Source organism: Rhea americana, unplaced genomic scaffold (assembly GCF_003343005.1).
Source record: "Rhea americana isolate MKP2758 unplaced genomic scaffold, rheAme1 scaffold_2, whole genome shotgun sequence".
Taxonomy (NCBI): domain Eukaryota; kingdom Metazoa; phylum Chordata; class Aves; order Rheiformes; family Rheidae; genus Rhea; species Rhea americana.
Window position 1 is genome coordinate 16,962,802 of NW_028186149.1, and position 26,860 is coordinate 16,989,661.

The 26,860-nt window shown below is 39.7% G+C and overlaps 1 protein-coding gene across 16 annotated transcripts in view; it reads right to left on the bottom strand.

Annotated features, from left to right (window-relative positions):
• Positions 1-26,860, bottom strand: part of FRRS1 (ferric chelate reductase 1) — a 166,383-nt gene that overhangs the window by 69,157 nt on the left and 70,366 nt on the right. For 11 of the 16 annotated variants that reach the window (XM_085303640.1, XM_085303639.1, XM_085303638.1 and 8 more), the window contains one exon: positions 9,431-9,489. The gene's annotated coding sequence lies outside the window, so the exon portion shown is untranslated. Of the gene's footprint in view, positions 1-6,042; positions 6,366-6,766; positions 6,888-9,430; positions 9,490-18,776; positions 18,984-26,246; positions 26,338-26,860 lie in introns of those variants that run through there. The other 5 variants (XM_085303636.1, XM_085303635.1, XM_085303624.1 and 2 more) reach the window with 4 other exon arrangements.

Sequence of the window (26,860 nt, forward strand, 5' to 3'; positions counted from 1 at the left end):
CATTGTTGCTGTGTGTACTGAGAGTCCTTGGTCCAATACCATATCTTGCAGGACTGGAGGCGGAATTAGATTTTCTTTCAGCTTTTGCAGATTGAGTGCTCCTTTCCACATATTTCATTTTACTGCTGTCAAAGTTCATTCTCACTGGTATTGTCATTTTTATTTTGAAAATGTTTACAGATTACAAGAGGCTGCAATGGAAAGAATCACCGACACAAACCTAGCGTGCTTTTCAGCAAGCAGTAGAAGGAAACTCTGCCTGCATTGCAGCCATGACAATCAGCACAGCCCACTGGCAAGACAACTTGTTTTCCTTCTCTGAAAGCAGCACAGAACATGGCTGCAGCAATAGTCATCATCCACTTTGGTATCTGCCCACTGGCAGGAGGAAAGGACAACTTAGCAACATCAAATATGCTGTGCTTAAATAYGCAGGGACTAGAGTGTTTCTGCAGCAAGCTACTGACCTGAAAGCCCAGATGGTTTGTAAGTAGTACTGCTTACAAGCGATTTTCACTCAGGCCCAGCTAATTTAAGATCTGTTATACTTGCCTGTACTGAGAGCAGCTTTTGGCATACCTCAAACACACTGCTTAGTGTTTTTCATTTTTGAGAGGCTTTGGTTTTTCTTRTGTCTAACACATTTGAACTTTTATAGAAGGACTAATCAAACAAAAGAATACTCTGTCATAGCCTGTGGGTGGACCAGATGTGCTTCTGTTGATGCTGATGAGAGATTTCTCCCAGTGGATTTGAATTGGGAAAAGGAACAGGCCATATGGTAGTAAAGATAATTTACATAGCACCTTTTATCACCAAATATCACAAAGTACCTTGCAAATCACCTATTGTACAGGAGGAATTTCACTCAGTACAGAAATGCAAATACCTTTGGGGTAAAACTTGGCAGATACATAACAGCACACAGTAACACTGTGAAACAACTTGGAACTAGCTGTGAAGTATAAAGTCATAGAAAACTGAAACCATGCAAGGAATGTAGGCTGACAAACTATAGGAACAAATTGTGCAGTTTTAGTCTGTACAGTTTGACTCTCTGTAAAGCAAAAATTCATTAAAACTAATTTCTTCCTTTTGAAAGGAAATTAATTAAAATGATATGCAAATACAGACATTCAAAATAAGACACAAAACTGTGTTACTTCATACTAGTTTTGCAGACTTGTTGTGCATAGATGCTGTAAATGTGTATACATTATCTTATTCTGAATGTCCCAGAAGCTCAGATGATCAGGAAAAGTTACACTATTTTTAATATTGATCACTGTAAGGTAATATGGGAGACACTGACAATTTTTGGTACTATCAGGCATGTCACTACTTAAGTTAGAATAATCAAGAAAAAGCAACTGCTTCAAACGCTATAATTTTTTCTTTCTGTCTACCTCAGGAAAAGTGAACAACAGGAGAAAGAGCACATGATAGAGTCTAATATCTATTAGAGTCAGCAAAGAAAATAATCACTTTAATTCTCAAATGAAACTCAACATAAAGTTGCTTTAATGAGTCCCATTTCCTGAAAATGTCACCATCTTTGCTTACCATTCTACCACTTCCAGACTGATGTTTTGTTTCACATGACATTGTCTAAAGCTAGCTAGCTTCAGTGAATACCTCTAGAGGTATTCATATTATGTTTATATGTTGTTAGAAGTCGATTCTAAATCCTGCTCAGCAAAATAAATGAATATTAAGCAGACATAAAACTTAATTTAATTTATGCTSTATATTTATAGATCTCCCAGAACAACTTCCCACATAATCATTCACTCRACTTAATAGGAAACAGGAAATTCAGTTTCATTTAACAAGATTTTGAGATTAGGTTTTCAAGGAACCCAGGAAGTTCAGCTGCCAGATCCTGTCTTTTGAATTCCTCCTTCTAAGAAGTGCTGTCATCTGCCTGCAGTAATCCCAGCCTGATCAGACAAAATCACAGCACCCTTAGCATCGTGTTTATCCTCATTACCTAAACCTAACCACAGTGGCCTTTCTCCTCCCAGAAAGGATAGAGATGTATTAACAATACTACTGATACTTTATTAAATGACCAGAAGGCTTGTCCTCAATGGGAGTACCAAGTGCATCAGCTTCCAGTATAAGTAACCTTCTGTAGCCCACAGCGCAGCATTTTCAGCCTGGCCATATGACAGCTGCAAAACTTTTCCATATTAAATTAGTTGCTAACTGGGAACAAAGTGTTTTCTTGAAGCTGTTCAAGCGCTTAAAATTGACTGTGACAAGATACAGTCTTAAGATATTCCCATTCACTCCAAAGGAACAACAGCTGAGACTGTACACTATGAACACCAATATTTTGCTGCCTTGAAAATTATGGGTTAGAAGAGACACCAAAGGTATCATCAAATTCACATGTCTGAGGGGAAGCCATGTGCTGAGGTTCTGGGTGCTTACACCTGTCACACGCCTAATTCGTGTTCTTCGAAAATGTGCACCAGCAGTATCACTCCACAATTATGATGCCCATTCTCATGGTCATGTTTTGTTCACCCTCCTGATTGTAATACTTAGAGTTGCAGACTAGCATGAACACAGTGCACTCAACCGCCAAGAGTGATTTGCTTTTTTATTCTTAAAGTAAGAATCAACATGCACTAAAAGGATGTGAAAAGACTATTATTAAACTACTTTTAAATATGTTTAATGGTACCATATGCTGACTCAAAAATTCCTTTCCTCCAAGACTATATAAAGTGCAGAGTCTAATTGTGAATGCTTTCATTACTGTGTTGATAGATGTACCATATCATTCATTCTTTTTCATAAAAATTTCACATAGACCAATGTTAATAAAAGGCTATGAAGAGAAAACTCCAATTTATCTATTTAGAAGAGCAATCTTAGCTTCTGTAGTAAAAATAACAATAATAGCACTTACAGTATTTTAGATTGTCCAAGTGTTGTATGGATATTAAGTAATTTATCTCTATTGGCAAGGTCTGATTTTAGTTTGTGTTGGACAATAGGTAACAAGAGGCATCTTACTTCTTTATTCCATTAAGGTATTTTTCCCTTCCCCTTTTTCTGCACATATGCCACATGAGGGCTCAGCCTCTCTCTCAATTGGAATTCCAAATATCACACACTGGTGACACTGTATGGTTTGAATTTGCTTAYACCAGCCACAGGAACCCACCTGAGACCTACTGCCTGTAAGATCTCTTAGGAACAGAAAGGAAAAGCTTTCTTCTGAAGCCTGCTTTTTTGCCATAACACTGAACTGTCCTAAGCATAGTTCCACAAGGGAATACCCCAGAGCTCCAAAGTCCATATTTTTCTACCTCCAAAGCCCTTAGTTACCATCATAACTAATGGAACTAGAATAAGCCAGAATCATGCTTCCAGAATTCAGCGTTAGGGTGGAAACTCATGATGAACACAGTCCAAGGTGCCTACATGCAAATGCAAGAAGAAAAATTATTTTCGTTGTTTTTTTCAGTGTAGTTCAATTAAGCAGGGCTTGACAATTCCTGCTGCGTATGGGAGACCACTTCCTTTGCAGGTAGCAGGAAGCATAGGCAAAGAGAGTTAATTCTGTTCCACTCACCAGGGTCAACTGGGCAATAACTGCAATTTGTAAAGCTGGGGCCTGTCACAACAGCAATGAAAGAATCTGCCATTACAGAAAATATTGCACTTAACTATCCCACATTCCCATCGCACCCAGAAACTAGGAAGTCAGTACAGTCATAGTTCCTCTTCAATTACACAGCATCTCTTCTTTTGAAGGGCTTCAGTAATGTAAACTACCCATGTTCCTGAAATTTCAAATTAAATCAAGAAGATGGACGAGTCTACAGATGTAAGGAGAATAATTTGGTCATCTCTACTGGCAGAAGAGCATTTAATGTTCAAATGTATTTCAGACATTTATCTTTTGCTTATCCAGGAAACTTACTTCTATGAGTTTGCGAGGGGAACAGTGCCAACAGACATTAAAATAAAACCACTGGAGCTGCCTAGCTTATAGCACTTCTCCCATGGTTGAGAACTACTAGCAAGCAGAGATGGAATCTCACTTCCAAATGCTACCAATGTAGAAGTGAGGCATGTCGAGGGTCCCCAGTGGCTGTGAATGTGCTCTGACCTTGTGTGCTGTCTCCCCTATCTCATAATAGTGCACGWCCTGAAGGGCTCCACCACACGCTTGCTCCTCTGGATCTGTGTGGCTGCCTCTGTAGAAGGACTTCTGAAAACCCAAAGTCCCTTCTGTGGTGGGACAATACAAACCAGTGGATCTAGAGAAAATAGCCCTTACCCTGTGATCATCTTGTCCTTTGCCTGTACCAGTAGACAGTGATCCACTAAGACACAGGTCTTAGGTCTTGGGAACTTTGCCACAGAGACGGCAATTCTCTATCACACAACCAAAGCAGATATTAGTTTCTTAGRTGCTCAAGTCAATCACCTTTGAATTAGATATTGCTTGTTAAGCTTTTCTCAGCAGCTAACATCRTGTGTGGCTTGTATTTCCTGTTATATCCAGTTATGTTCTGAAGTCTGTTTCAGAGGCTGCAGTGGTTACAGATTAGATTTTGATGACAAGATTTAGCAAGGTAGGATTTGTAGATGGTTGGACTTGCTACAAGAACCTATACAGCTAATGGGAAAAGACTTTTCTAGGTCTGAAGCAGCTGCTGAAATGATAAAGCAGAACTGTTTATCACTGATGCCACACAGGAAAGATTTCTGAGTTGATGTATTGCATAGCATATAAAAGATCAGCACATGTACACAGAAGAAATTCATTGTTTTCTTCTTCCCAACGCTATAAAACCGTGTTTCAAAAGCCACTGTTGAAATGGAGGATGAGATGGAAAAGTTGAACTCTAACCCCATCTTCAAGGACAAGCCTCTTGTTACTTAACTGACGAACTTTCTATCTTCTGTTGCATTCTATGCTGCCATCATCTGGCTCTTTTTATAAAATGCAACATTTTCCAAATCTCTGTCATCTCCAGGCCTGAGTTTTTACCTGGGTAGGAAAATCCAATGCTTTTTGTGAAGATTTTTCACCATAAGGATCTCCCTTTGTCCAAGCAGCAAGMCTCCCTCTCTAGCTACCGCACTCCCTGACTCTTGGCCAGGCATCCAGTTCCTTTTGCCTAGCTTAGCACTTAAGGTAGAGTAGGATGTTGATTTATAGGTATTTTCATCCTCTGACCTACTGTTCTGATTCCAAGTTCCCGCAACCATCCACCAAAGATTTCTTGATAGCAAGCCAGTGAGCTTTAGCATGCCAGCCACCAGGGTCCTGACTACATCCCCCAGCTCGGGGAATGCACACATACATCTTGCTGTGGACAGTGCCTTTCCTCAAGACAGCAAATGGTTGTTACCAGCTCTTTCAGTGATTCACTTAAATATAAACAAGTAGTTTATTTACTGTGAGGTAAATTATTTTCTGTCTGACAGGGCAATGACCAGGTGAGAGAATTTTTCCAGTCAGCTTATGCTGGCCAAAGAGCTCCCAAGCGATCACAATCTTCACCTCCTTCCCATTTGACTGGCAACCAGATTCTGAAACACTGATTTGGCTAGAAATTAGTTTTCTGTTAGCTGCTAAAGCTCTCAGGGAGCCACAAAAACATTTCCACTAAAGCAAATGTGGGGGAGGGCAATACATACAGTAACTTTTGTCACATGTCTACATTGCAACAAACCGCTCTTGGTCCCCAGGAAACCCTTTTATATTCCAGCGCTTCCAGTGCGTGTCCTTGTGTCTGCCCCCGCCAAGGCTGCCCGCCTGCTCTTTCTTCCCATCGTGCACTCCAGAAAGCCTGCTCTGCAGAACACACTCAGTTGCTCCCAGAAAAGGTGCTGCTTCATCTTTGTGCCAGAGGATTCACCCCAAGTGTCGTATAGGTAACCAGGTGAGGAAGGCAGGTTGCCTGCCTGCCTCTGTGCTGCCCAAGCACCCCCAACTGAGCAGAACAGAAMGGCACTGCACAGTGCATTTCTGTCGTACACAAACTGCAAACAAACACACACAGCAGATACCTCCGCCACACAGCACATCCACGAGATTAATGAGTGAAGTTCTTGACAAGTCACTAATTGATCACCATAGGGAGACAACAGCATGAGGTTATTGGGAGACTTTCCAACACACTTCCTTCCTTCCTTCCTTCCTTTTCCTGAAACATTGCTCAGGAAAGCAATGTTGGATGAGGCTCTGTTGGAGCTTGGGATACACATTTTTAGAGTGTGGGGAATTACTGCATACAAAGGAGATAGTTTTGCCTGTAAAATTAGAATTAACAGTCTTGGGGCAAACCAGAGTAAATTGCATATGAACTCGAGGAAAACCAGGAAAGACAAACCTGAAAAAAGAAAAGAAGGAGGAAGGCTTGGTCTTAAAAACATTAAGAACTGCTGCTTGGATTTAAGCTGCACAGCTGAGTCCAGAGGAATTCTGCAGAACCTAAACTGAATAATAGAAATTTCTTTAATGAACAAAATAAGAAAATGATTAATACTGGACATGTAGAAATCACCATGCATTCTGCCTGGTTACTAACTTCAAATCACAGAGGGTTGACATTTTCGGATTCTCCGTTTGCTATTTATTTTTGTACTGACAGCTCAGAGGTGGGAGTAAGAGGCTGGAGGATACAACAGCTGAATCAAAGCTTCATTCTGAATTCAAACCTGAATTGGACCTGAATCAATAAACTCATGTCCTGAGTACYACTGTGTGCCTCCTCTAAATAGCTTCACTGACCTGAATACAAGATGAATGCCTTTCTCGTTCATCCTGGCAGAACTGGGCTGAGATTTTCAGATTCATTTAGGAATTGGTAGAAAATGCAATTAGGCTCCCAAGGCTTGAAAGAAGTCTCAGCCTAAAGCAGCAGCACAGAAAGCAAATGCAATTTACTCTGTAAATGTACTCATCTCGGCACAGCTAAATATTGGAGGCTTAAGAAGACATCTAAAATACAGGTGTTTGCAGAGGATATATAGGAAAATCCTTTTTTGGTCATATGTATCATCTTTGGCATTTATTTCTTACATAGCCAATTTTCCTAGTCTTGACCTGTGTAACTCTGGAGTAAGAAGAACTTTGAGAAGAAACATGAGGTGTAGCCATCAGTGTGCCACATGTTCCTCACTTATAGGAGGAGGAACATTCCTTAGCTTAAGAATAAAAAACAAAGAATGCTTCATTTCATTTTTCAAGCAGAGTCTCTGTGTTTCTGGAGAGTGCTGATGCCCTGTGATATCTGTGCAAGATAGCATTAGGACTGTACACACTGTATTCCTCCTTGCTTTCTTAATAAAAGAATAATGAGCTCAGTGGTGCAGAAGCAACACAACACGCTGCTATGAAGGAGACCTCAAAGCCCACTCAGCTGCTTCACTGGTGTGTGTTAAAATTAATGAGTTTCTGCTAGAGAACGAAAAAGGTGTCCTTACATAGGAATGAGATCTATGATCTTTGTACGGTAGMACAGCTGCTGAGCAGCATGCAAATCTGCACAGCTTAGTCTCAAATAATAAATTGCTTTTATCAGGAGAAAAGTGGGGACAGACTGAAGATACTTACTATTTGTATTGAAAGAGGGGACAGGAGAGCTTTTCATTTGCATCTTAAGCACCTTCCCATTAGTAAAAATTGGATTGCAACTAAGGCTCCACCTCCCCCACCCCATTTATGAAACTAACAGAGCAAAAAAATGGCCATATTGAATGCCAGCCAGCACCTGAGGCTGCTAACTCAGCCACAATACTTAATGGGTCTTAATTACAGAGCCCCGTATTTTTGTGCATGGGAACACATATCTAGAGCTCAGCACATTTCATTAATAATTTTAATTAACACATTCTTCACAGTGGTCTTGAGCTTTTAATGTTTCCCAGTTAAAGCAAAAGCAAAATTTTGAAGAATCTATTAGCTTGGTACATAATAACAGTATTAAAAAATGCAGTTTCATTAAGATTGTTCAGTTTTATCATAAATTCTTCAAGCCTTTGTGTAAGTGCAAAGAGGAATTATTAACATATTGCTATATTGACATCTCTTTGAAGTTTATTTCCTGCCTCTGAGTTCCAGTCATGGATCAAAAGGATTATTCAACATTCAGAATCAGAAATCAGAAGAGACTGGCACCCACCAGATCATTTGTTCAGAGAGCAGCAGTGGCCTGATGGCTGTTAGAGGACATCCTATCTGTCGATTGATAGAGTTTCAGAGGAAGAACTGCAGCCTTCTTACTGAGCACTCCCACCTCGCAGTGACTCTTGCCTTTGAACATCTGACATGGCATACTTTGAAGGACCCTGAATCTCAAAGACATTGAGAGGCAGCTCTCAAAAAGCAGGTGCTTTTGCTGTGCCTCAGTCTGAGCCTTTCTAGAGTTCCCCAGATTAAGACAGCTAAAATAAATAGTCATTTTTGGAAAAAAAAAAAAAAATCTCATGAGTTAAGCACTGAGTCTGCCCTGACACCATTAAAGCCTAGAGCTTTTGAAAAGTAGATATGGGCCTTCTGAGTTTCAAGTTACAAAAATACCAGAGAAGTTCAATGCAAAATTCRGTCAAAATTATCTTGTTTCATACCTGAACAGCACATCAAGTATTTTGTGAGTTCAGCACAAGCTGCTAGCTTGAACTGAACCTCTAGCTGGAAGATACTTTTGCCATAGACACTTTACCTAAATTCCATTGAATAAATGTCCAAAAATCTTACAGAAGATCACTTTCTTCTCTTAGATGCTAGAGACAYATCTACCTCAGATATATCAATGAATGCTAGCTTCAATCATAGTACAGAATTGCAAGCACCAAATCATGGTAAAATCAAACAGCTGACTACCTTACAACTGCCCTAGACTGTCCCATAAACACTAAGTATTCCTGTGTTGCTGAGGTATCTGATCACAAGCTATTCAGATGTTATATTTCTGCAAATTCTGTTCCAGACTTCACTGCAATCTATAAAGAACTCTAAACAAGCTTTTACAGAGGGGAACAGAAAAAAAGGGAGGGGGGGGGAAGAAAAAACCTTGCAGAAGCATCAACAACACAATCTGCTAATGTGGGCAGCTTTCCAAATTTAATTTTATTTAGGCTCCTGTGGCTATGATTTATACTTAAAAATCTTCGCTATGCTACTGATCTTGAACTCAGTGTTTCCACAATATATCTGCCTCAGTCTGCAAACCACTTCTGCTCTAATTTAATCAAATTCAGTCCATTAACAGTATGATGTACAGGGCAGTTATTTTGTTTACCTCATTAAAATAAAGAAATTTGCTACTCAGCCACAGCATTAAATTCCAGTCCATCTAGGAACATTCCATTAGGGCACCATTAATTTATCATTACAGAAATTTATTTTTCATTTAGTCTCGCTGTAGTTGAGCTCTCTCAAAAAAGATACTACCTGAATAAAGGTGACATCAGAAGGTCAGCCTCTATCACTTCCTTTCTGGGAGAAGGTTCCTGGGAAGGGAAGAAAAAAAGTGAAAATGAAGATGTCCCAGAAGACTCCAGAGTGTTAATTACAGGAGACTGCTCCATTCTGTCACTTCCCTGCTGCTGACAAATCTCTTTTTGCGTTTTTCTCTACTCTCCTACTTTTCTAGGAGAGACATGCCTGAAGTTAAGCTCTAGACCAACCTTCTGGGGAATATTTGGATTCTGGGGATATCCAAACCCAAACACCGTTGATSCTAGCCTCTCTAGTTTAGGCAAAGCAGAATCCCAGCACTGAACAATCGGACACGTATTCAGTAAACACAGACCGGGCTCTGCTTCTCTRGCAGAGAACTGATTTCCTTCCGCCTTCCCTCCTGTAACAGAGGAGGCACAACTGGATGGGCAGTCACAGAAAGATAATTGTTAAGCGACATTTCCACTTGGCCTCCCAAACCCAAAGAGACAGATACCCTGCTAAAAGGAACAACGCTAATAAGACGGAGGCCACGTCTAAACTAACAAGCAGCGGGGTCCACCAGAGATGGATCTGTTGAAGTAAACAGTTGGTGCTGAGGATCTGATAGCCACACTAGGAATGGTTGAGGGAGGGTTACCACAGACAAGACCCACTCAGGTGCCATTGCAGACTGATTGCAGCTGGGGAGCATTAAACAGACTCCTGGAACACATTTCCTCTTCAGCTGCACCTAAAAGAGATTCAATAAACACACCCCAAGACTGCTCCATGATGTGAATGAAAGCGTGGTTAGCAGGGATGATCTGACCGGCTTTAGAAGCACACTCCTGATCTGAACTAAGACACTAATTTAGCCACAGTGGAAGTACTCCAGCGTGAGGCATTCATAGCAGAGCACACAGAGAAACAGAATATGCTTTGCATGATGCCCAGAGACACACATCAAAATGGAATCAAGATGTGTCTTCCCAAGCAAGGTGAACCTACGTGAAAGACAAACGGATTGGTTCTTTGTTTGGCAATTTTTCAAATTACAGATAATGCAATATGACAATTTAAAGTAATTTTACTCCCTCTAAGAGGGAAATTTGCTTTTATATTTTAACTGAATAAGAACAGCTATTCAGTATGAAGTCACAAACCTGGGCACCAAAAGGTGTGTTGGCCTAAATATGCTGTTCAGTAAACTAGCACTCTCTTTCTTTGTCCAGTGACATTCAGCTGAGAAAAATAGGGAGGGATTTTTTTTTTTTTTATGGCTGAAGACCTTTAACATTGTCTGTAGCTAAGTTTTGTCACAAAAAATTAACTGCATGCATTTTGAATGTCTTGCTAGAAACAATATTCTTGTTTTACTGAGACAAATGAAATATAGTTACAAAACTTCAAAGTATCTTCTTTACAGCACTCTAGAAGAGGCTGGAAGACATTAATTACTGCATTTATTTGTTTGAAAATGTTTACAACACAATTAAAAAGCAGACAACTAATTTAGCCCAGAATCTTAATGCTAAGATACAAAATCAAATTCAGAGGGGAATCCCAGTGTTTCAGATGAAAGTTTGCCAGTTTTTCCTCTAGTAAAATGACACATAGGTGATCCAACCTTAAAGTGTCATTTCTTTCATACAGTACCAGACTGAACAATATATTATCAAACATAACATATAAATTGATTTCAAGAATACTAATGTGCATATAAAAAATGTTATTATAATCTTATAATTACACTTCCAACTCCCTTTGTAAATGCTGACAAGCCTATAGCAAAAAACAATCCAGTATGTATGTTTTGATAGATATTCAAAAAGAATATAAAAGAGAAATATTCAAAAAAGGTTATATTGTTTCTGTTGAAGTAATACACATGCACTTTTTAAATGAATTAGGAGTCTTYAGTTGCTCTGAAAATAATTGTCTTGAGGCATTAAGTATTTAACAGTTAAGCCTGAGATTCCCTCTTCCTTTCCTTCTGCTAGCTGCCATTTTGAAGTGTCAAGAAAATTAGCATTTGGGATAGCCTCCGTTTCTGTTTCTTATCTGATASTGAAACCTTGCTAATCTTTTTTACTTGCTGGTTTCCCGCAAGCCATTCAGCAGTTWTCCAACACCAGGATGTGTCACAGGCACACGGCTCCAACAGCTCTGCTCCACACCAGCACAGTGCTCGGGGACACTCAGAGGATGCCCTGGCAAAGCCCTGCTGCCAACCCGTCCTCGCTGACCCCGTCCCACACGTCCTGCTCGAGCACTGTGGGGAATCTCTGTAATTCCAGGGAGTTCCCATAAGAGGGAGACTTTATCTCATGAGACCTTACAAGAGAGATACTTAAATATAACCTTTAGAAATTATTTTGTCAAGATACAATCCACACTATAGCCAGATATACTACCAATACTCTGGCAAGATTTAATATACCCTTTTTTAAGAAAATATTCTGAAAATAATGATTGGAGACCTGTGCAATCTGAAGATGCAAATCTTGCATAAAGCAGTAGGCATCCCACTCATAGCAAAAAAATACTAAAAAAAAAAAAAAAAGTAAAATTATTTCCATGTCAGTATTTAACATATTTTTCCTATCTTTCTCCTCATCCGTCATTGAAGACGAATAGTTGTGGTTGTATATAAACAACAGGCATGAGTTAAGAATTCTATCTCCACAAGCTGTAGAGAGGACACCTTTAAAGTTATGTTTTCGGTTCACTTACGTTTACCTACCCCAGCTCCTGGAGCATGAATTAAGAAGGAAGGCTAGGAGATGGTGCTATGACATAGATCACTAGCCTTCAGCCCTGCTGGCAGGAAGCCAAAACCCTGGCACTAGTGAGTCTTGCAYATCAGCAGATCTCCCCATCAGTAAAGAGCAGGCTGTGACAGCCTTATTCACAGCTGGCAGTCGTGTACTGCAAGAGTCACCCTGGGAAATGGGTATGGTGCTTGCAGAGTAACACTTGTATCACCCAGGACAAGTATCGTAGACTTGGACTCAGACTGGCACACAGCTSTTGTTGTGGGAATAAATAATTCTTGTGCTAACCTACCATTATATTAAGAAATACAGAACAGTATCCCAGTTGTCCATTGAATATTTCAGCATCTTAGAGATTCCACGTTGTAAATTTGGAAAGAACTAAAACAAACTTGTCTTTTTATGATAATTTAAAGACCTACATTTCAGATTCCCTAACCCTTGAACTTAAATCTCTACTGCACTCAGCATACTCCATTCATATTTCTGACCTATTCCACAACCTGCCTGTATCCTTAAGCCTTTGTTCCTGAGGGATCTGCTTAGAGAAGAGGCTTTTACTGATTTTCAAGCTAACATAGAAAATGAATATCTGAGAGTGGACATTCTTTCAGCCAAATCCTTTGCAGATTCAATGCAGACGTCATCTGTAAAGGAGAATGATGCTGGATCCTGCACAGTCTGAGATGAGGCTCAGAGAGCCATGAATGGCATCCTGTCAAATATGGAGCCGTGTTTCCTTTCATTCACCGCCCACCGCAGGATCTATAAATCAAGGTGTCATGAAAGATGACATGGGAAAATTGAACAGTTGCCATGAAATTATTGCTCACAAAGCATTTTTCCATATCCTATACAGCCTTCTCATAGTATCCCTAAGAAAAATGAGATGATGCTGTTCAAAACATTCCKGATCACAGAAATTCAATTTTAAAATGCGTTTGCTGTGATTTTTCCTGAAGACTGTTAATATATTTATTTAATTTACAATAGTTCATGAGATGAGAGGGTTTTTTTCTTTTTTTTTTCTTTTTTTTTTATTATTAAAAATGACCTTTAAAACCTGCCTTGCACTTTTATCAACCCAGAAATTACAGTAAATCACGGTGATCTTTACCTCAATTGCTAATTTAGTTAGGCTTTGTCCAGAACAAATGCCAAAGAAAGGACTACACCCACTTATAAATCATGCAGTCTCAAGTGTCATATTTAGTAAGTTAAATATTTACTAGACTATAACTGGCAAGCAACACAGGTGGATCCTTTAGATGATAATTGATTTATTAGAGGAAACATCTTCAGCAAGTATTTCTTCGCCCTACCATGGGCATTTCTAAAATATCTTTCTCCATCTACTTTTCTTAACTGCATGAAAGAAGGTCAAACCTCAAAAGGGATGTGGGCATGAATAAAGAACAATAATACAGTATCAGAGGACTTTATCATCTCCAGCCGTACTTCTCCTTTCAGTCTCTACCTTGTTGTCATTTGCAATGTGGTAGAGACAAACGTGACACCAAATGCAGTCTGATGCTTTTGTTTCTGCACATCAAGGACAAAAAAGGTAAGATCACAGCTTCTTAAAATCTATTTAGACTGCATATTACTCTTAAAAAATGTGGCTATCAAAATTTGTGTCTTTCCATAGTATTTTGATTTTGTACTTCATTCTGCTTTTTTATTACTTATTTTAAGGAAAATTTGCCTAGTTTATGTATCAACAATTATGGTGTGGATTTGGATTAAGAGTTCTTGCACTTTCAGATATGGAAGAGAAGGATAAAGCACTATTGGAGTAATCCACCATACATTCAATGCAAATGTGTGAGTTCACATTAGAAAAGCATCGGTTTCCAAGTTAGAACAATACAAATTCTAAAATATCTGTGTGACTGCAACTGTTATTGGGAGACAAGAGGAAAGCAGGGAGAGAAGATGGAAAGACAGGTGAAGAAGAAAGGATAAAGGAATATTGAAATGTAGTTAAATTCAATCCAACTGTTCTGAACTTGCTTCTGACTTTTTTTGAAAATCATTCTCAGTACTGTTTAAAGAAAAGTCATTGTAGTCACTGGAAGGATTTGACCATCAGCAAAGCAGCATGCACATCTTACAAAGATGCACAGATAGTGTGCTTTGGCTTTAACTTGAGCTACAACTTTTCACTCTCAGAACTAGAACTATTTATTTTAACATGGCAGTCTAATTAGCCAGTTCCAGATTAAACAGTCCATATATTCAGGAAAGGTAGCAAAAAGGATAGTGAAGAGAGCAATCACTGAGCAAGTGAGAAGCTAAAAACAAAGTAGGCTTTTGCCTTTCTTTGGATACCTACTTAGGGCATCAGAGCCATATCCAGCAATGGGGTCCCTCTAAAGTCCCACACACAGGGTTTTCTGTCACATTTTATGGGCCAATTCCATTACCAGGAGTTGCATTCTCACAGAGCTCATGTTTGACCAAACTTCTCAGCCTCTAGCCTTTATAATTTGTGGCCAGCCTCACTCACTCTCAGCATCAATTATTTTATCTTTCAGACATGCTGGCACCTCMGTCTTTAAGTTGCTGATCACAGATAGTTTCAGTCTTTCAATCTACTCTCTCTGATCTCTTTAGATTAAACCCTCRAACCACTCTTATTTCCATTTCTCTTCAAATTTTCTCTATTGTGTTTTTAGCTCCCCCCCCAACCCCTATTTGTCTATCAAATTTTCTTGCACATACAGTGCTTCTTTTAAATGCATGGGGGAATTCCTTTTGCAAGGAAGTGAGTCTCCACCAGCTGTCTTCCTTTTGCTCACAGTCTACTTCAATATTGATGCTCTAAATTTTCATTTCAAAATGAACTCTCAGAAAAGTAAATTAACTAAGGCCATTTGTTCTTATGTTGTGGTAAATTATAATCCTGGACATCTACATTTTCAGATTTGTTTTGATATAGACATTTGCCACCTTTACAGAAATAAACAAATGATTTAGAAATTGTTTTTAAAATTACCCAATTCCTCCCACACTTTTCTCTTTCTCACTCATTTAACTAGGGCTGCTAGTATTCGTTATTTTATTTAAATAATAAATACAGCATAATATATTGCATTTTTTTCCTGATACGCTCAGTTATAAATTTAATTAAAAGTATTGCTACACAAATTACAACRGATTGTTATATCTACCCAGGAATGTAGAATCTCAGTTCAATGATCAATAAACATGCACTATGTACAGCAGAAGAAAAAATTAAATTATTACACAAAGGGATCCAATCACACTAGGTAAACGGACACAGTAATAAGAAAGGAAGATCAAAGCTGATAAACRAAAACTTCACTGGAGAGAAAGGTGTGAATTACTAGTACACTTTGCTGAACTCCAAAATAGCTGAATTAGTAGGTACGTTTACATGACAGAATTTACTCAGGAAAAGGATATCAGCATTATTTTAGACTGATCAGTGACAAAGTATTTTCATATACAAATATAGTCAAAAATGCAAAGATTACGTTAGTATGAGAAATCATTGGCACAAATTTGTCTAGAATGTTATGTGCTCTCTGTTCGCTGCATCTATGGAAAGGATTTTGGAGAACCAGAACAGGCTTGGGAAAGGGTAGAAAAGACATTCCTCCCTGGAAAACAGAGGCTGCTAGGATCACTCTGTCTTAGACAGAAAATAAGGAACATGAGAACCTCCTAATCTGTGTGCATCTATTTTCAAAAGCGAGGAGGTGTCCCATAAAAGGTGGAAAATCAAACTTATGCAATGCAATACTTTTACACTCCCTGTGTAATCAAATTACAGAACCTGCTGTCACATGACACTATTGAAATCTAGGATTCAATATTAAGAAAGGGATTAAGTAGTCATTTCTGGAACATTCAAGTATAATTCAGGTATCAGCTATGCAGAAAAAATATTTAATGGTTCAGCATTCAGGCCARTCATTAACAGGTACAGATCAGGGTGAGCATCACCAGAGGAGGCCGAAAGGAGGATTATTCCCCACCTGCCTGCTACAGGGCTGAGGCCGTTGTCAGCGGTATCCGTGCTGGACTGTCAGCGCTGGCGAGGGACAAAGACGTAGCTAGGTCGTGGCTCTCTTCCAAGCTGGCACTTCTGTATTCCTAAATTTGACAGCATTCAGCAGTCCAATAGAATTGAGACAACTGAATGCTCACGTTACAGGAATAAAGAATGTACATTAATATGGAAATGTAATATACCTGCTTCTGCTCATGTTAAAATGTGGATTTAATACATCTGCAAAGTCTGCAGACTTTCATTTCACCCATATTAGAAATATCCTAAACTGGAATTTTTACAAGGAATCAAGAACACTGTTTTGTCAAGAGGAAAATAAGCACAGCAGAAAGAGGCTCTGTAGTCAGCAGAGGGAGACATGCTTTTTTAGAGAGCAACTCATCTATTTGAGGAATGGCAGAAGCGCCCTCTGGATTTGCCCAACTCTAATGACTGCAGAGGGAACCCAGCCTCTATCATAAACTTGTAGCAAAAATTGTAAATAGAATTGGTAGAATGATACTCTCCTGCAATCTCCTAATCAGTATTGGGATGGAAATTAGTTTATTCTCGAGATGCCTATCTCAGAGTCAGACTTTGCTGTGAGAGAAATTTAGCAGATGCCAGTTGATGCACAGTGAAGATTATCACTGACAATGGTTTTAGAAATACCACCCCCTTAAAAAATGAAAATAAATTCAGTCCGAGGCACAGTGAAGACTTAAGTCAAATTCTAGCAGCTTTAGACCAACATTTCCATAGCTTTTTCCCCTCAAGAAAGGATCCCTGAAATTGTCCAAATGTCTCCATGCTCTTGTTGGCTGAAGCAGCATTGTAAACTCCTCTCGGAAATCTAGGGTCTAGATGAACACAAGGCTTTTCAGCTTTTCAGCCATGCAATAGTGGTATTCCTCTTCTACTTTACATCAGAAAAAATGCTTTTTAAAGATCACCTGCCATTATCATCCCTGGGTAGCGATAATCTCTAGCAAACTGTGACTTCGATGAAGACATGTCTCTGACTGGCCTACACTGAACGGATCCTCAGATAAACTAATCTCAGCACTAATTACGACACAGCAAAGCAAGTCACAGGTTCGGATCGCAGAAGCCATATTTGGAGGGAGGGAAGACACGCCACAACCCAACCTCCACAGCACATTAGAAACGCCCGCAGCCATGAAAAGACTTTAACAAGACACTTCTGGAAGATTTGACCTCACTCTGGAGCTCCCAAAGTGTTCATCTGCTGCTGTCACACCCAAACAGACAAACATTTACAGCATCGGGATTCCTGGTGGGACTGTGTCAGAAGTACGCAGAACGCAGCTATATAGAGCAAAAGTCAGATAGCAAATAGCAGAGCTGCGATTGCCTGGCACTGTCTGTATCAGCTTCAGGGTTCAGGCTAGGACTTGTACAAATCAATCACAACTAGCTACACAAATGAGAGCAAAGTTTATCTGCACACAGAGCAGCAGGAGAAGAAATCGCAAGCAGCAAACAAAATGCATAATAGGCCATGTCATTAAAGGCTGTGAAGGTAGCAGGGTTCAGAAGAAGGTAGGAAGACTGGGGTGTTGAGGCAAAGTCTGTACTGACGCAGAGTGACAGTAATAACAGCCTGTTCGGCTATGGTATATCAGTGTGATCAGTGGGATATCAGTGTGATCAGTGGGATATCAGTGCACAATTTGCAGCAGTGCTACATAGCAGGACTCAATAGTAGTAATCACAGTTCAACACCTGCCTTGCTGTTCCCATGTGGTATTTTCTGTAAAAGTACAAATTAACTTTATTTCAATAACTTTATTTATTTCAATCAGAGTAAGCTGGTACTCAGAGAACATGCTCCAGACTTAAGACTCATGAGAGCTTCTTGCATTTGTTCCAAGCTTTGGAACTCCAGAGGRATCGTTCAGAAAGTCACAGCTCTCAGCCCAGTATGGAAACACAGAGTCGGATTTTTCTCCATTGTACATTTCCATACAGGAAYGCGGACAGTGCGCTTCCTAGCAAACACTATAAAGATGTAGCTATAGATCTTTTTATCTGTAGCTTTTCACGCTACAGCTTTACTTATCCTTTTGGAAAAGTTTCCTTTGTTTCCACTACAGACAACGTATTTCTCCTGTTCTATTTAATCCCTGTTTCTGCACACCTTAAAAGTACATTTGGTCATATGGATTAYTAAATAGATCACAAGAAACAAGCTTCCCAAATGCTAGATAGCAAGCAGTGAGTATGAAAGGAAAAACTCTAACGAGCAGCACTTACCTATTAGCCACTAGCTAGGAAGATTCAATAATATGCCACTTCACCTGTTGACTAAGAGAGATTTCAACAGGAAGATTACCTAGATCTGGTAAGTAATGTTCCCAGCACAGAAAGGTCTCATACTTAATATATGGTAATAACATTAGTTCAAAATTGAAAGAGCATGGAGCAATGCAAACAGGATCAAAAYTATTTGATTATAGATTTATTGTGGCATAAATGAACTAAAATTCAGTTGTACTGTGCTAATTGKCTAATTCTTAAATTCAAATACTATTTTCTACTTCAACAACTCAAGCATTGAACAAAAAGTCAGTGTAGACCTCGGGACAAAAGGTAAATTTTTTCCTGGTTTACTTTATAACACTATACTTACCTTTGGCCTGTAATAAAATCCATGAAATAAGCATACCATAGCAATTCCCAGGCAACTGACAACAGGAAAGGCTTTGACGGGGATCAGCAAGCACTTCATAGGCCTCTTGTTCCTGTTCTTATGAAAAACAACACACAGGAGCTACCGCAGAGTTCCTGAACTTCTCAAAATGTCTCCTGGGTGACCAGACGTCAAGTGATGGCTGACTCCTGTCATCCCCTATTCCTAAAAGCAATCATTTCTAGCATTTACACAGCCTATTTAAACATGCAAGTAATGTTAAATAAACCTTTATGCTGGTTTCTTTACTTCTTCCCTTGTGATGTATAACCACAACCAGAATGACAAACAATTTGTCCAGTTGATGTTCCATCTCCATTTATTATTCTTGTTTTAAGAACAGAGAGATCACAAGATACTAATATTTATTTCAAATTGTATCTAGTCTATAGCTCATCACAGAAAATTTGACCATTTTTACATGTCYGCTTACTTGTAGCTTCATTTTTGTGGGTCTATTTTCTAATTGAGGCATCTTGCGCCCAAAAATCTGCCTTAACTCTAAGTTATTTCATACACTGCATACATGTGAGAAATTACTGAAGAGCTCAGCGTTTAACACCCTTAATGTACTGCCATGCCACCCTCTGGCTGTACACTGCAGAAAAAGAAGGAAGATAGCAGCCAYGCAATTTTGGAAGCCCTAAAAATATTGAGAGAACAAAGAAGGGCCAAATTTGTAGCATCATGAATCCCTATCCCTCAAACCACACAAGGCCCCTCTTTAAAGTATGTTACAGGCATCTCCAGACACTGTCATTGCACCCMTAATGCCTGACCATTTCTCACATGCAGAATGGGATCGACCAACTGAAGTTATGTCAGAACATAGGATAAGAGTTCCTTGCACTTTAACAGCTCCACATGGAGGTGGACACGTGGCCCCTATGCCCAGTGCTAAAGTTCCTGCTGATGACTGCAGTGGAATTTGGGCGTGAATCCATTCATATTCCATTCCTTTAGCTAGTATGTGATAAGGCCAAGCCAACAATTCAGGCTACAGTCTTGCTTCTTTCTTAAATGCCTGCTTTTCCTGTTTGCCACATTTCCTTTTTCAAAAGGCCATCTCCTGCGGGAATAAGAGCTCAAGAAGCAAAATAAGAAAATAACCTTGCCCATTCCATGATGAGTTATTTAACGTACTCGTCCTCCTCCACATTGCCGAACATTTTTCCAGCTCACAGCTATTCCAAAGACATATTCGAGATCTGGGCACAAACAGTGCTTTGCTTCTATATTTATGGTAAGATCTTATTTCTTTTTATATAAAGAGTGCAAATGTTTTCCATTTTCAAATAGATGGCAGTACAACTTGCCTCATTCAGAAGAAAGTTTCCATTACTCTGGAAACAGCTATTATTGGCAATGCTAGATCAGGAAACAGTGAGCTGGAAAATACAGCAACTGCTATACGAAGGAGAACAAATGGGGAAAACTAACAAAACATTTGCCTATCAGTTTGGGTTTGCCACCAGTTAGAGTTTAGGTGTGATGGCTTCCCAAAATCACATACTGAAAGGTAAGTATTTGTCTGCTACATACACCAGAATGCCAAGTATTTGTAACTTGCTCTAGCTTTTAAATGACATGTGCCAGTCCTACTGAAATCATTATAACATGATGCTAAAGTCATGATATCAAAATGTACCATGGGGATTGTCAGGTGTAGAAAAGCTAATCTCATTCTTCAAAGAAGCAGCCATGTTAAGGAATATGAGTAGAAAAAGTCTAAAGCTGGATCGTCCTACAGTATCAGGCGGACATTTCTACAAACAACTTCTACTACTGAATGCGTTAGCCCAAGAGTTGGATAAAAAAATCAGTCCTTGCATTAAGGATGAGGATTTTTCCTTGCTAGTGATACTGGTTGTAATCTAGGCCCAAGACAGCAAAGATGTCAGGCCTATCTTCACTTTGGACACAAAGCAGAGTGGATGAGAGAGAGAGAGACCCTACTGAGTCGGCACTGCCTGTATTCGAAGTATCCTGTCTATTCTGTAATAGCAGAAGGAACCTCATTAAGTCTTTTAGGCATTGGGAGCCCTTTAAATGCAGCAATGGAAATAAAATATTGTCAGTGAAATGATCTGTATCCTAAATGGCCATCTCCTCATTAAACTACAGTGTACTGATGGGCCTAACAATGATTCTCAATTTTTTTTCACATGATWTTTTTTGGTATTTCACTGAGAACAGAGAAAAGGTGAAACCACTTCTTTGCAACTTTTGAACAAGCAGGAGGGTGACTCATGATGAATAATGAAAAACCATGCTAAAGACTGCATTCCATTAGAGAAAAGCTCTCAAAACAGGATTCTCCTGCAAGACTCAGCAGAGCCATTATACTAACAAACCTGGGATTTAATATAGCTATAACTCTGCTAACTTCAAGGATACCCAAAGGATGGATTTTCCCATAAGGATTCTGTGTCTCAAGGCAGACACCTTGCCCTTGGATCTGCCCAGGCACAGCTTGCAACTAGATGTTTTCATCTACAAATACTTCCTTTTCTGGTGCTCTTTGCCTTCTCAGTCCTGGCATAACAGAGATCAGCAAGCTCTGAAGCTGCTCACTGGAGTCCAAAAATGTCAGCAAATTTAATAAGAGAAATTCCTTACAATATGACTGAAAGATAAGATTTTTTTTAATTASTCCTTATATTGCAAAGTGTTCTTTTCACATAACGAAACAAAAAAACTAAGTCTATCACCAGATTTACCAAAAAACTTTACTTAGGAATAAGATTTTTGGGATGCTTAAAGTAATAAAAGATGACTGATGTATACGCACATGGTATGTGCAAGACTATGAGCATAAAGACAGACATTGTTCATTCTCCAAGTGACATTTTTGTTGATGTTCAAAAGGTTTGCTTTCAAAATAAACAGGTTCTTTCAAAGAGGTTCACAGAATACACAGAAATTACCTTCTTTGAGGTGAGAACCGAAGTGCAGTAAAAAGTGAGACTTCCTATTTACAAGCAGTTTTTTCAAGACTCCCAGGTAGATCCAGGTTGTTTATTCCTATTATAACTCTACACCTGTCAAAGCAGCAGACAATGATACCCAATCTTCCTTACAAACTCCATGCTAGGGGTGTAAAGACTGTTTATGTGGCTTTAGAAAGATAACCAGAAGAAAAGCTATTTTAGAAAGCTACCCCCAGGAGCCTATGAATGAGCTAAAATCTTTTATCTGTCCTGCTAAAAATTACTTCTAGCTTTCCAGTTAATCCTGGGCATCACAAGAGTAATGTTCTTCTGGCCGGCTCCCTCAGTACAGATGACATAAGCAGTTCAGCCAGTCCTTTCTGCAGCCCAGGCTTGGAATATCCYTGTAATGCTACAAAAAAAGAGAAATCATACTGCATAGTCAGAACCTCTTTGAATTTGATCTCTCCAAATAAGTAAAGCTACCTTTTTCCCCTACTAAGAGCGGACTTGGTACTGTACCTCAGTGGACTAAAGCTCTTAGGAGCTTTTTTTCTGGTCAACAGTGGAGTCAACAGCGGAATAGCAGGCCGATTCTCTGCATTATTTACACTCCCATAAACCTGAAATAACCTTTGTCAAGGTTACACATGAGATTTGGGGGGTGTTAGGCTAGATCTGTACTGTTGAATATATGTAGAGAATCAGGCTCTATATAATGAGATTCAGCTATAATTAAGTCCTAGCCACACAGATTTGTTAATACTAATTTTGCTACGCTGCAGGTGGGAAGGGTTAGAATCAATAACTGTGTACTACGTGCTGGTACTCACATGCCTGTCAGATCCACAGTACTCAAGCACATATGAACACTTCCTTGGCAACATTAGTTTCATCCAGTATAAAAACATGCAAAGGGAATCGCTAGCAGCTGTCACAGAGAACCACCATCATACTAAGACTCCACAGGAGGGAGAACTATTTCTTACATTAAAATCCCAGCTCAGACATTGTCTCTCTGCTCTCACTGAGTTTTATGCAGCCTGAGGATTGTGTCATTGTGTTGTTTCCACACTAAGATAGTGTGTCATCCCATCTTTACCTGTCTGAACATAACCAGCTCTTCAAAGGCAGTATAGACCCTGCCAGGATCTGATGAAACATGTGTAGGCTCTACCCATCTACTTAAGACAGCTGACATCTACAAGACCTAGCAGGTTCATCCCTGGAGCAAAGCCAGTTTCTTCATTTCCTTTTTTGAAAATGCTTCCTTTACTCCAGCTGAACCAGTAATATCAGATGTGCTGCCACTTAACCTTTCCATGCTCCAACTTCTCTTACAAACAGTGATTGGTATGGGTTTACTCATCATTCTTACTGAAGCCACACTGACTTCTGCTCAGTCCTTTTCGTAACACACTTTATCTGTCAGAATGAAATATAGAATCATAGAACGGTAAGGTGGAAGGGACCTCTGGAGATCATCTAGCCCAACCCTCAGCATAGCCCATACGGGGACTGAATCCACGACCTTGGCATTAGCAGCACCATGCTCTAACCAACTGAGCTAATCCTGCCCCCCTATAGTATCAGCTAAGCAAATCCTGACTCATTCCCAGCTTGGGAACTGAACAGATCATCAAAGAGCTTTCTAGCTTTGTTATTATATACCTGCAGTTGGCCAGCCAAAAGACTAAATTATAAATCATGCTGCTGCTTTAGCAACTTATTTTCTCACTTACCAGCTAACTTTTTCCTAGTGTTCAGCAGGATCTCTGATTCTCTTGATATCTTCCTTGATATGTTTTCTTGAGGTTACTTTTGCAATAAGATCTCATCCAGAAGTTCAAGCATGCTCTATTTTAATGTTTTCAGAGGTATAGAGCCACATTTATAAACTAGTCATTGACATGAAACAGTGCCAAAAGTAAGATGAAATCACACTGATCAGCAGAAAGTAGCAAGTTTCCTATATTTCCCCCCCCCCCCGTTCCGCATTTCCCTTACTGGGGTTAATTTTTCCCACATCTTCTCATACAGCAGCCCACTGTCAGTACTACAGCCAAAACTCCCACAGTGAGGTACGTTTTTCTGCCAATCCCTGTGACCGCTAATGAAAAAAATCAGTTTACTCTCATGTTGTGAGTGCTCAGGACCACAACTCATCATGCTCCATCTTTCCTATTAGATTTTATATCCTTTCAGGCAGTGTTCTCTGTCCTTTTCCAACCTGGATATTCCTTATAAAAAAACACTACAAGCACCATAAAACATGCCACTATCTAGAATAAACAGGGACTGCTGAGTTTAAATATGAGTTATCTAGTTACATTTAAAGGAGTAGAAGGCTAACTAGGTCTAGCTAATTCTTGATGATCCTGGTCACCCTAAGCTTACACACTATATCATTTAAAGTACCTTGAATATGTGTTTTCTAACACTACACACCTTGCCCAGTATAACTACAGTCTGTAACGTTATCAAAAATGGCAGCACATAAAAGGATCGCAGATTCAAAGCCAAGCCTTTTATAAAGGCCCCTTTTATTTTCTGAGTTTATAAGTTCACAGGAGAGATCACCACTTGCCCAAGTGTTTGTGAAACTAGTTTATCTGGAACACAATATGCTTCAGCAGCCATAGAAGCCTCTGCACCGTGTGGGTTCTACCAGTGAACAGGTCTTCGAAAGAAAGGGGTGTATTTATGAAGGTACCTGCATAAGGGGACTGTCCACATTTGTGGATCTTACATTTATAGACACACACTTTGCTGATATGCACAGGCAACCAGGAAAAGCTGTTAGTATCTCCTCTCCTCAGTATCAGGTGGCTTGTGCTGTATATGCACCATACAACAATTATCAGCACTGACCACCATTCATCAAGGTAGAAGGAATTAAGTACCAGATTGGAAGCTCAGAAACTGGCATATTTCAGTCGCATTTTTCCTTTCAAAAGACAACAAACAGCCCCTCTGAAAACAAGAGAACTTGGGTTTGCTCCTTGCASGATAGCTGTTTGCTGCGCACAGCAACAGACTCTCAGCATTGCTAACAGAGGCAGAGCTGCCAGAGCTCTTCTCTGCTCAGAGCGCGTTGCGCTGGGTCTTCAGAAAACTCTGCCTGTAAGTGTCACAACAAGAGCTGACTGAGTCCTCTTGAAAGTCTGACCCCAGTCACATTTGCTCAGCCCACCATCCAAAATCTTTGCCTTTACCAAGAGCAGTTTTGCCTGCTGCAGCAAGCACCCTTTTCGCAAAGATTAAGCTGAGGCACTGATACCACAGCAACATAAGGGGGGAGGGTTGCTTCTGCCATGTGAAAGTGCTGTTCTTCCCTGCTAATTCATCTCCATGCCATCAGATCGATCCCTAAGGAAACCCTCAACCCAAGGAGATCAGATTTACCAGAAGCCTTGCCTATTATTTGCATTTTCCCCTCTGTATCAAAACCAGGAGGGAGTCTTGCGCACGCTGCAAGCTCTCTTGCAGTGCCATAGTATGCATGTTCTATAAAAACGTTCTGTAGCCAATATAATAGGGCTGTAGCTGCTACTATAATACTGACAGATAATTGCTAAGGACACCACCTACCTGTGACAAATAGCAAATTCTGATGTGTTACATTTTTCAAATTTCTTCTGGTAGTGCAACAAGTCAGAAGAAAATTGAAAAAATATTGATAGGGAATTTAAAAATACTAGTGTRTTTTTAGTAGGGTCTTTTTTAAAAAAAAATAAGGCATACCTTTCCCAGATTGAAAAAAGGATAGAGAACACTGACTCAGGAGAAGTACTACGGCAGCCCCTGGCTCAGCCTCCAGCCTCGCTGGGTGAAAAATGCCACTCCTCATCACCAAACCAAAAGCTGTCATCTGCTAATGCATAACACCTGGTCTGTGAAGGGTACCGAGATGTGAGCTGAACTATAGCCCTGACTGAAGACAGCCAACTTGCTACATTCAAGCAGCCTCAGCATGCAAAGAATTGAGGAGTCCGCCAGGTAACGCTGAGACATTTTTTTGAGCGACGCTCTATCACATGACAGGACCTTCCCTTGGCAAACTGACAGGGGCAGGTTGCACTTAGCAAGTGCAGCTACTCCTGAAAAAGAATGGTGATATCATAAAAAGATTAGCACAGGAGACTCTGCAAGGGCAGATCACATTTCTAATGATGACTACAGCACATTAGCCTGCTACTGGGTCTGCGCCACCCAGAATAATTCATCAGAAATAAGCTGGGAGATCAGCAGGGCACGGCAGCCTGCTGCGACAGAAATAGTACGGAATAGAGAGACCCTTTCAAACTCAGGCAGCTCATACCTTACGGTAAACACTTGCTTAAGACATCCAGGGTTCAACAGGAGACAAGCAGTGGTTCCAATATTCTTCTGGGCTACGATGGCCCGTGCTTTCATAGCGCAGTTTTGGCGGTATGTCATTATTGCTCTGGTCGGTTGCAATTGTTATTTTTCATTAACATCTGTGAGCCAAAAAGGTTGCTTAAAGTGATTTTTTTTCCAATTTCTACCAAATGACTAACTATCATTCAGCTAGATTGTGAATTCAGATCTCACCCAAACAGCTGTGCAGGGAGTTATTCCACAATAATTAATGGTACTCCCTCCTTTTTCTATACATAAAAAAAAGACTTTAAATGAATTATTAGGAATTGTTCTTAGGATGTGTTGGTTCATTTTGGAGGTGAAAACTGTTTGGTTTGGTTTCTTGCTTTTCTCAGTGTTTTTACCATTGCCACAAACCATGCAGTGCTCTCATTTCTAACAAAAGCTTGAATAATTTCACCTGTTTTCATTCATCCAATGAAATTACTAATTACATGTAAAGAGGTAGATGTAAAGTTGAATGAAAGTTTATTGTTTGAGTGTGACTCTAAAATAAACTTAGTTTAAGGGAAGGGTCCTATTCACACCTGCACTCTTACTTGTGTCTGCCAGTCAATAGACAACCATTTCTTCACACACACACACACACACACACACACA